Genomic DNA, 12537 nt, shown 5'->3' with positions numbered 1-12537 from the left:
ATGAGAAGAGGAGAGTTTCTAGAAATGAACTCTGGAATGTTTTCTTAAGTGAAAATTTCAAATGTCAATTAATTGTCAATAGAATGCTATTTGCATGGTACTAATAATAAAACAAATTCAACATGAGAATGCGGGTTCGTCTGGTTCTGATAGATAACGTGAACGCGTCCATTACCCACACCTGCATGAAATATACCTATTTTATACATAGTTCTGACCTATTAACGATGCGAGTAATATGCGCATGCGTACAATCAATAACAAAGGATGCTCCTGGATTTTTAGGGAATGTGGAACGATCAGAGATCTAGAATTTTCGACTGTTTCTTCAATAACTTTTTTTGTCTTTGTCTCACCACATAATTCTTTTTCTTTGTCTATTTCATATAAAATAAATAAAATACGTCACACCTGATTTTTCATCGACACTACACCCCTGAAATCCAGCCACCGCTCATACTCACACTTATCCGTTTTGAAATTATTTTATATCCTAACGATATGTTTGTTTTTATAAATTCCCCTTCACTGCTGCCTGACAGCGCTATTATAAGAGGCAATGAGACTATGGAAACAGGTGTTTTAAAAACTGATTTGAATTGCTGAAAAGATTGAAAATGGAGAATGCCAAGTGGGAGTTGATTATAGATTAATATTTGTGAACGAACACGTTACGGACGAATAATGTATTCGTTCTTGACTGTCACATTTCTTAGATGCATCGGAGCAGACCTTGAGAGAGATTGGTACACCTAATGATAAACACATAGCCTACTCTGCGTGGTGTAGGCCTACAATTAAGCGAACACAAAGTACTTTTTTTTACTCGACGTTATTAATCTCAATTTCTGACATACAAATGTTTTTATATCATAGTACATTAACATCAAGTAGACACGCAATTTGATGTGCGCGCGCAAATCAATTTTGATTCTCGTTTGATCCACTTGTCTGATATTCGGAATAAACATTTATCGTGTAATAAAGGAAAATGGTGAAAAGCGATGACGTCACAAAATTGCCGAGTTGTGTATGGATTGTAAACATTTTGTGCAGTAAAATATAAGAATATATAGATGTTTTCTCCCACAAGTACAAGTTTAGCTGTGGCAGTGGTGTACCAACACAATTGTGTAGGTGTTAAAATTGATACATCGTAGGCTACAAACATTGTTATGCGTCGTGGTTGTTTCGTTCAAAGTGTTCTTTTGCATTCAACTATAGAGGGCGTAAGCGATATGAAATAAGAGAACAGAAAAAGTTATTTTACTTTTCTGCTTGTTTTTGTATTTTTATAAATGGTTTTTTTATATTTCTTGTGTGGATATTTTCTGATATATTTATTTAAATGTTATATCTTATCTTTATTTGCTACTTGGTAAGAGGATTCACAGGCTCTAATTGTCATGGGGATGAGTTTCCTTTGCCGTTCGCTGACTGAGCACGTCGAGTGAACGTATGACGTCTACCGGCACAGTGGAATATAGCACCACTCACACTAGATTATAAGGTTCTTCACTGGCACGTCAACATGATGTCCACCACTTAATTAAACGTTCATATATATCCGTGCAAATTCAATCTACAACTCTGCATATATAACATTGATCTTTTATGGATGACTGTGCATGGTTCTTTTATAACGATTACATGTTTTAGCTCAAGAATACACCGTTGGAGACTATCATCACGTTTCAATATACAGTAGATTTTTCAAAGAACCCTGAATTAATTACTGGCCTAGGCATTTTCTTTTTGTAATCGTTGCTCAGTAGCCTTGTTTGCATTTCTCCATAATTGTCAAAAGAACATTATATGATACAAGAAATGATGTACAATAAAATAAAACCTATCTATGTACATCAGGATTGATAGCTAATAACACACAAATTCGTTTAATAACGGAAGATGATTAGAGAGACACTTTTCTAATGCTATTATAGTCTTACATGTAAGGAGTTATTAACAGCGTGCTTGACGCCGTAAATAGAAAAGCAGTATAATCACATTAGCTTATTAGTCACTTTAATAGCAAAAACATTAAATCACGTTAACGATTTGCATTAAAGCTTCTTAACTGATGGACTAACCGACAAACTGGAAACTGAATGACTTCAACCCTGGAGTCTATATTGAGTGCTTGCTATAAGAAATATCTTTTGCCCGCTGTGACGAACTGACTTGCCACTGAGATATATATTATATTTCACAAACTGTCTTGATTAACAAACAGGAATTGACCAAAATGACCTATCCTACTGTCCGACATGTATCTTACTAATTTCCAGTCCAAACTAGCTTTGTTCTTCATTTCTATCACTTAGACTAATTGAAGAAAGTAGTTGACTAATTCATACCTTTAACAACTGCTTTACTATCGATACATCTTATTTGTTACCTGATAAATGTCAAACTGAGATTGGTGGCAATTCCTAATTCACGATAAAATCGATAAACCTGTTTAATTGACTTTAACGCGACACTTTTTTTTAGCAAAAAGTCTGACTAATACCAAAGATGACCTGTAATACTTACACCTTGCAACCAAACATTGACAAACTGATTGACTACCGTTCACTGAACTAATTTATTTGAAATGTGCGATAATAATAATAATAATTCGGTGGACTTTTAGTAATAACAACACTCGTCTGTTTGTTCTAGATTCAACGAAGCCTACAAAATAGAAAAAGGAGGTGTATTCCGAATTGTAATTAAGAGTCTATAAAAACACCTGACCAAAACAACCTCATCAAAGATCATTTGACTGAGGTAGGTTTCTCGTAATTATTTATCGATTGGCTGACTTCCATATTAACGTTATTGTATTATGTGTTATATTTAATTAACTTTTCTATTTGGATATCAATATCGTATTGTGGGACAACCCACACACGTACACATAATTATTCCAGATTACCCATCTGTTGTCATTCAACATGGATATGTCTTGATTGCAGGCCTATACCTAGGAAAATTATTCAAATATTTTGACAGTATATCTGTTCTGTGTTTAGTCCATACCTAAATTCTCCTATTCTCTCCCCGTTTATTAATTTTTAATTTATCAATTAAGTTTGATTACAATTTTGTTTTTGTAAATCATTATATCAATTTTTATTTTCAATTTTATTCAGAATTGCTACAGAAGGAAAATCTTCCTACTGTGATTACGTTCGCTTTTGACAATCCTTGTATTTTGTTTTTGTTCTGTGTGTACTTTGTAATTCTTTGTTTTCTTGTTGAAATCATATGAAACATGGTTTTTTTTAAAGTAAAAAATCAAACTTATAATAATAATTAGTACAACATATTAACATTACTGCAATAAATTGAGTCCATTCTGAAGTAATTCCAGTTGTATTTTTAAAAATGTAGTAGAAATGTGAGCTTTAATGCATGTAGGCCTCTTATTACATCATCTTTGTTTTCAAATACTGAATTTTGTGTTATTCTCCTAAAAAAGAATGTAATAAAAAAAAATATATTATAAGTAGTAAAAATGAACAAAATTTAACATGACCATTATTAGAAAATATGATTGCTTTTACTAAAAGCTTTCGTAATGGGTTAAATTAATGCGAGAAATTAAATTCGCAATAAAAAATAGTTATAAATGATTCTAACGTTAATGTAATAAAATTCAAAATGTTCGAAGAATTTACGCTTAATTTAGAAAACGGACTAACATAAACAAAACAGACGTTACAGAATGGACTAATGGCATTTAACATATATTTTTTCTAAATATAGAGAATAATGGTCTAGTAACATTTGTTTCAATTGTTATTCGATTTCTAACGATAATTTTGAGTAATAATGTACGACACAGTTACCTTTGTCATTTATAAATAATTATTTTTTATACCACAAGTTTTGGATCAATTTAGATTATTTTCTTCGAAACGTTAAACGCGATTAACTAATCATCCAGGCCTCATTAGGTAAATCAGAAAATATAGAGAGAGAACAGCAGGTAAATGAACCGAATATCCAATTTCAGTAAACAACCAGTTTCAGGACATGTAATCCATTCGAAAATCAGTACTTAACGTTATATAGTTTTAATTGAAATCTGAGAGATTATACCGTAGTTATTCGGAATCTCTTTATATCCAATAATATTAAGGTTAGTAGGAGTAGATTTGTTTCAATCATTTCAAATAGTAATTTCTTTGTCGGTATTTTGGGTTAATGATTTGGGTGATACAACATACACTGATATGAATTTAAAATCTATCAATGCACCAGGATTACAATGACAGCTTATATACAGTGGGTTGTAATAACTCATGTTTTAAATAGTAGCTCCGGGTTCAAAGTAGGTGATGTTTATCATAAAAAATAAACCTTTACAACAACATTGACTCCGCTCATATTATCAATATTCTTTAAATTGTTAAAGATGTATTGTCCCTTTGACTAATTCCAAAAAAATTTTTTTTTTATTTCGAAATCAGTCATTTTGAAATATCATAATAGTTATTAACTTTCACCAAAAATTATTCAAAAAAAAAATAATTTAACCGAAATACAGATGTTTTTTTGTTCAAAAAATAACTTTGACTTCCAGTCAAAGTTTTCAATCAAAACATATCCCATAATGCAATGCGCTTGTTGGGCTACTCTGTATGCATAATCATAAAACTTCCTCGCGATCTGTGTGAAAACACCTTCTCAACCGTGATGAGTTGTAAACAATCCTAATTAGCATCATGCATAATGCATACTCGTGGTTTGAAATCTTTGTTTACTTTCGCTTGCGACGATTTCTCAGACGAAATGTAATCTAATTAATTTACCTGTTAATTACGTAAACTGTTGTTTTTGGCTCGAATTTTCGACTTAAAGTGAATAACTTTATTATTACTTTGATATGGCCAATTTAAATTTTGAATATTTTTTTTTCATTTTTTGTGTTTCAAGGGACAATACATATATATATATATTTTATTGTTAAAAAGAAAATTTTAAACACGGAGATCTCCTTTAAGTAAAAAAAAATGTAAAACTTCGTGTTTGAAAGGGTAAGTTCGAGTTTAAAGTTGCTATGTTTGTTATAAACATTGATCCACTTATTTTATAAATGTTGTTGCAAAGGTTTAGGCTATATTTTATAGTGAACAAAATAAATTGTAAACCGGGAGTTACCATTTAAAGTAAATACATAAAGAGTAACTCCGGGGTCAATAAAAGAAATGTTAAACATTGAGTTCCCCTTAAGTAAAAAACTCATTCATGCTTTAAAGAGTACAGTAGCACTGGGCTTAATAAAGAAATGTTAACATTGAGTTCCCCTTTAAGTAAAAAAAAAACTCATTCATGCTTTAAAGGTTAGCTCCGGGTTTAAAAAGAAATTGTAACCTGGAGCTATACCCTTTAAAGTAATAAAGAAGAACTATACAAAGGCCAAGGTTAATTTAGTATCTTCAAAAATAAGTCACAACCTTGAGAGTAACAACCCATGTAAAAAGGTTTGTCATTGAAGAATAATTATACATACAATGGATTTACACTTATCGTCGATCCTCAGTAACTTATTAATAAAAAAATGGATGGAGATTATGATATACACGTACCTATACCGACTTTGCTACTATTAATAACGCAAAAACAATTTTGTAAAGAGAACCGAGCTATTATTATGATTGCATGGGCGCTCGCATTTGTGGTAATAACACTTTCGTGATTTAGATATGTACATTGGAAGCCTATCCGACGTAGTACCGTAATGACGAACTAATTGTGTTCTTAACTGCTAGGTGATTGGTTTACCTGCATTAAGAATACAAGAACAACCTAATCTCCCATCAAACATCGAAATAATCTAGTCATTTTGACGGCGCCTATTTTATTTGATGTATTAATTACAAATAATGTCATAGACGGTCGTTTCACGTGAGTTAAGCTTTATATAATTATTACCCTAGACAATACGTTAACACATACACATTATTTGTTTATGCGCATAACGCACGACTCTCGGGTGGAGCGAGTGGACGCTGCGCATCTTAAGCATTGTTACCAATCATGCAAACCGCGTGTAATAACAGACTTTTGAACCTCGCGCGATAAATTTAAATGATCCTTTACACTCGTATTACAGATTCTGCCGAGAGATGACAAACTTAAACTTCCGATTTACGACAACCTACGCAATTATTTTGTCACTTATCGCTGTCAGAACTTAGAATCAGCCACAATTGTGTCGTGTGGAGTTTTTCCGCGCATGCGCACAATAAATGACGCTTATCGGTAATCGCAAGCTTCTTATTTAGGCCACCTGTGCAGCTTTAACTGTAATCAATATTAAGTGTAATCAAGTTCACTCCGGTACAAACAAATGACCATTAATGTTATGTATTTACACAATTTATATCAGTTTCAATTTTAATTGCATTGCGAATTAATGTTTGATAGAGTGAGAATATTTTGTTTAGGATTTTCCAAAGTCGATATATAGCGCAATAACAAAATCCTTGACATTTCCTTTTATTTCACTTCACATGTGAAAATCAATACAAAGAAACATAAAAAAGAAAAGAAAAACAATTAAACGTCAGTAACAGATGACTTCCTTGCGCTAATTCATAAGATTCTAGAATTTTAGGCTCAGCTACATGAATTTATGAATTTCAGATATAATATTTGGTAAAACTCACATAAATTAAACACGTGTACAGAAATCACGACAACCAAATATGAATTATCTTAAATATCATGGGCATGAGATACATTTTTTGCCCAATTTCTACTATAACAAGCAGACTTTTTTCAGTATTTAGTTACGGTAGTAAAAGTAACATAGTAGGCCTAGCCTGATGACCATACTGGTGAACTCCCACAAAAAATGATTTATCCAATCAAAAAAATGTAAACATAGTGGAAACTATCGATAATTACTTGCTTCTTCCTGTCCTTGTATATTCGATTCTTAGGTATATACATTGTGAAGTGGGGAAGTGGGTGGGGTGGCAAGAGTATAGCCGATATGCTGTAGACCTGAAATGTTAATCCTTTTTATACGAGTTACTCGGCTGTGTAACCTTTTCTGTCATAATACTAATTGAGTCCTTTGCCTTAGAGATAGATAGCAAACTTATCATTAAACATAGTAACGAATTACGTGTTTATATCTACATTCAATCCAAAATCATGCTATTTTTTTGGCGCTCATAAATTATACGCAGAAAGCATAAATGGATCTGTTTTCTTATTTGGTATATTGTTTTACGCGAGGAGACGAAAAGATTTACAATCTTAATTGTTTATATTCTAATACAATTTCTTTAGAAATTCAAAGAAGACAAAATAAAAATCATACTAACTGTGATTGAGTGCTGACGCTATCAGACCATGGAGGTATAGGCCCTATAATTAGATACTTTCATGATCAGACAAGAATAATCTTTTTACCACATGATTTCAATTAATAATAGATTGCGCGCAATGAATCTGATATTTACTAATAATCGGAACGCATAAAGTATCAACATTATTTTTTGTTCCTATATCGGGTCATGTGGGAAATGAGTCAAATAAAAGTACATCAGCGTTTAGAGCTAGCTGGCGACTCGTTGATTGCCAATACGGGCTCAGATCGACAGCACGTTTTTAGGACAAAACTTAGACATGTATATTATAACGTTATTTCGTCTTTCTGGAACTCTCACCCTGTTCGCAGCACTGTAATCATCATTGTTTATTTCTTCAGAAATAGTCAATCCTACCTCCTCGTTCGGGTTAGTTGTGCCATACCCGGTGCCATAAGTCGCAACACATTCATAGTATACCAATTAATTATTTTTGACTGCATGCAATATGTGGATGTTATACTTTCAACAATTTGGAAGCCTAAGTTTATAAATTAAACCTTCTTGTATAACTTGGGTTGTAAATAAATCAAGCACAACTCGTTTCAATTCTTCGTGCCACAATAAATCGTACACATTGATTGTTTTATCTTGACGCGTTTATGGTCAGGGTGACGCATTGGCACAGTGAACTCAGACTTTAACTTTGTTTTAAATTGAAACCAGTGAGCTCATATTAAACAAAGATAACTTATTTCAATCAACGCAAGTAGCGAATTAAAAGTGTGTAGAAAGGCAGTTCTCCAATGTAGGCCTACTGTAGCCTATATACTCAATTTAATTTATATTTCAGTTGTTTCATGGAAGTGTTGACAACGCGTTTTTAATTAATCTCTAGCCGTATGCATTGTAATAATACATTTATTACGCAATTAAATACACGACGCCTTGAAGAAATGTTTATAAAATAAATATCAGTGCCACCGAAACATTAAAACATGATTTCAAACACGTCGATAATTGCATATATTAATTCAATGCTTGGAAAGATGCTACCGTCCTGATGCATGACTAGCAGTATCATGTCTGCGACAATAAAGAACATTTTGCAGTATCAAGTCTTCTCACAGCAATCTTCATCCCATATGGGATACTGTATAATTATAGTGAGAGATCATTTAGAGGATTAGTTAATAGGTGATGTGCTATATTGATAATAGGCCTGTTCAGCAAACACAATACTTGACCATGTTTATTTTCTCTTGGCATGATACTGCAGGTCCCATGGGCTGATGCAGCACCATACTACTGTATCATTTAAATTAATAATTCAAATCAAACTAAACTCTTGAAGTCATCTAATATCAACACAGCGTGTCAAATTATTTATATTTTTTAAATTCTTGTTTTAAAATTACAATTTCTTCTTACATCACTGAAAATAGGCTTAATGTAACACCATTAAAACTAAATTGATATATTTGTACATATCATTCTGTGTAATCGGGTCGATGAAGTTAACTCGTTAAAAACACATTTTTATTACGTTGAGAAAGAATTATATTTCATGTTCACTAAAAGGCCTATATTTATTAGCCATAAAGTATACAGCTATACTATGTCTAATTAGTTATCAACGGATAATGTTGATACTACGCATGCGCAGGGAATGGAGTGAATGTATGCCACGACCTGTTTAATCTCGGATATTTTAATTCCCGATTGGTAGGCCTACTCTTATTAGTCATGGAGAGTGTGTAAGACGAGGACGAAATCGACCAGTCCAAAAGTACAGTGAATTGCCGAATGATTCGTAGTGCATGCGTATAGTTACGTCATTGCATCGTCTAGCGCGTAGGCCTACTTATCAGTAGTTTAATGTTCACTGATTGGTTAATAGTTGTCTGTATATAGTTCCAACCTTATACCGTCGTATAATCCATGTCCTTATTTACTTAGAGAATACTTTCGGTAAAAAGTACAGAGATATAGGTTAAGAATACCGCAATTAGGCCAATAATGATAATTATCGGAAGGCAATTTGCCACCGGTTGCATTTTGTTCAACGCGCGTGCCATAGTCTAGCCCTGACACACTGACAAAAACAAACATAATACCCAAAGTAAATATACGTTTACAAAATAACGTGCTGAATTAAAATGCAAAAGTCGGTTTAACTCGTAATTAATATAAACTTCATATGAATTGGTCTTCAATATTGCCCCAGGTTTGGCTTAAACGGTTTTATCAGCTGCTTTTCTGGTATGCTGATCTCTACTCAGCATAGCGTACGATCCCAGTTCAGAATGAGTTTAGAATATTGGTACGCATGCCCTTTGCTGATTAATTAATGTGTAAATAAAACTTTTTTAGTGTCCGATACGGACCTATAAATTGTCCTCAGATAATATGTTATTTGCAAATCTACCTTAACAAATCATTCGTGTGTTTATGGCGCGATGGTATAAAATAAACGTAAGGAACACGGTAAACAAACATTGGAATATTGTGAAATGAATTAATAGGCTTATGCCTCATCATCAGTGGTAGATAAAATAGATAGCATAATACAACGAAATTCAATAAACAAGAGTGTAGCAAAACTAATAGCTGTATAAATGTGATGATGTTTGAACTTAAAGGGTAACTCCAGGGTTAACGGTGACGTCACTACTTAACTGCCAATGCAAATTTATATTTCCATGATTTCCTAATAACTACACATAGTATTATTATAATAGCAGAACCCATACAAATAATCAGTTGTCAAGCAGACTAGACCGAACAAATTTAAGCCGACAATTCAAATTGGCTTTTGTGGGCCTAATCGAATATTTACTTAAATGTTGTTTTTGAATTTTAGTGCCGGATATACGAGAGCAAATATCATAACACGTAGGATCTATTATTATATAAATGTTTACGGTTTTGTAAAACTAGCTGCGTGCAATATGTTTGAATGAATAACATGATTGATATGCGAGTTATAATGAAGAAAGAGTTAGGAAATGGAATGAACGTTTGGAAGTATAATATAAAGTGAAACAAAATAATTTTGAAAGTTAATCAAAAAATCAATCAATTACCAATCAAATATATCAATACCTGTACATTATTATTTATCTACTCAAATTACCGTTTTAACAATTCAAGGCGCTGATTTATGGAAAACTAAGAATTAATCTACAATCTGAAAAGACTGAATACATGTAATGTTGCCAGTCTACAAAGTTAATTCTATGGAAGTAATGTCGTTTAACAAACGCAATTAATGAAATAAAATGGATGACTTTACGATTATAACATACAGTATTGAAAGATCCCGATTGATCCATCGATAAATAATATTAAACTAAATCTTCATTTTTAAGTTTAAGGATATAATTGCATATAGTCGTATGATCAGTGATAAAATCTGTGATGTGTGCTGGCTTATATCATTAATAAATCAATCAATCAATAAATGATGTATACTGGAATTATACTCACCACATCCGTCTATAATACATCATCCCATCATAACAAGGATCGCCATACTTCAATTCTATGAGTGCTATAAAGGATGGTTCCCACCATCAACCAACATGATGCAACGTAACGACGTAGGCGCAACGCAAAAGTGAGTTGGCCAATCACATTAAGCGATAGTTTGGATGAACCAACCACGTGTCAAATGACTTCAATATTGCGCTTCTTTTTTTTTTATTTCGTACGCTTCGTCCATTGCGTCCTAGTGTGGTAACCACTCTTTAGTAGGGTAAAAAAATAAACAGTTTAATCCCACTTACAAACCTAAATACCACTTACAAGCCTAATTAGACATGCTGTTATTATACAAAATAAACTAAAGTTTGATCACAAATAAACAACAACCTGAGGTACGTACGTTTTCCAAGAATAGCATCCAAAAATATCTTTTACCGAAATAAATAGCCAATTAGGATTCGTTATATAATAAAAACAATGCGAACGTGCGAACAGATAATTTGCATTTATCCAATAATTCATCCAAAACAGTTTGTTAAGCTAACACGTCATTACCTTAATTGATAGACTAATGACAGCTACATCAGCCTGTTTAAATCACGATAATATCATAATTAAGTCTTTGTTCGAAAGATAATCTGTTAATTTTTAAAGATATCATGCACTGTCTTGTCTGCTGTAAACCTAGACAGAGGATATTAAAGTGCGCTGAACATTGAATTGGATTTGTTTTAATGTGCCAATTGAAAGAGGAGTATAGGCCAATGTTTTTGCAACAAAGTGATGTATTGTTCGAAAATATATACGATCGAGTTTTATACATATTAGCCTATGGTACTAAAGGCAATTTTGTCTACAGCTCACAGCCCACTATGTCGGTCGGTTGGTTGGTTGGTCGGTTGGTCGGTCAGTTGGTTGGTTGGTAAACACTAACTTGAGCACGCGACTGCAGCCATGTATGGCCTTGTTTTTTAAAGTGCCTAAATATAACCCAAAATGTATTACCGGAATTTTATATTGTATGCATCACGTGTATTGTAAAGTGTCGCAGGGAGGTATGTTTTAATCAAATCAGTTTTCTAAGCCTATCGCCCGGGAGAACTAAACGTTTGATTGTTATTAAATACGTAGTTCTCGGAGGCATTCTGACAGAGGTGTATTTATATCTCTCGTTATACGTGTTCTATTTATAATATAAATTGAAAATTATGGGAATGACTAAAAGCTTACTGTACGTGTCGGGAACACTTTGAAATATCAGTGCTGGCGTAAGAAAACGGCTAAGACAATCGTCATAGTTTTGCGGCAATAACTAATAAATATTACGATCCGTTCATGCCTATACTCAAGCCATGGGAAACTTAATAGAAGACAATAACACAGTAAATTTATAACACTTACTTAAGTACCCGATTCTTTTACGGTATTATGTCTAGAGACAATAAACAACATCTGCAGTTTCTTGTCTCCTGACTACAACCTTCCTCCCTTAAGTAATTACTCCATGCTCTACTATAAAATTATACATTTAGGCCTAGTGTAGTTAACAATCTGTCTTTGTGTTCGTTCTTGACCAACTTTCAATTCAAAAGATATGAAGCATAATGATAATATAGTTCGAATAATATGTTGGTGTTTTTTTGGAGTTTTTCACTTTTTAAAACGTAAATGTTACGTAATGTAGATATTTTAGGTCAATCATGATTAATTGCATGTATAATCTCACCTGTGTTTCTAT

General features: G+C 32.7%; 1 protein-coding gene across 3 annotated transcripts in view; it reads left to right on the top strand.

Moving 5' to 3' along the window:
* LOC140063507 (somatostatin receptor type 2-like) overlaps window positions 1-12537 on the top strand; it is a 45132-nt gene that overhangs the window by 20385 nt on the left and 12210 nt on the right. For all 3 annotated transcript variants that reach the window (XM_072109855.1, XM_072109856.1, XM_072109857.1), the window contains one exon: window positions 2665-2772. The gene's annotated coding sequence lies outside the window, so the exon portion shown is untranslated. The remainder of the gene's footprint in view (window positions 1-2664; window positions 2773-12537) is intronic.

Source organism: Antedon mediterranea, chromosome 1 (assembly GCF_964355755.1).
Source record: "Antedon mediterranea chromosome 1, ecAntMedi1.1, whole genome shotgun sequence".
NCBI classification, from domain to species: domain Eukaryota; kingdom Metazoa; phylum Echinodermata; class Crinoidea; order Comatulida; family Antedonidae; genus Antedon; species Antedon mediterranea.
The sequence above is the reverse complement of the archived record's forward strand: the minus strand, read 5'-3'. Positions and strand labels throughout refer to the sequence as shown.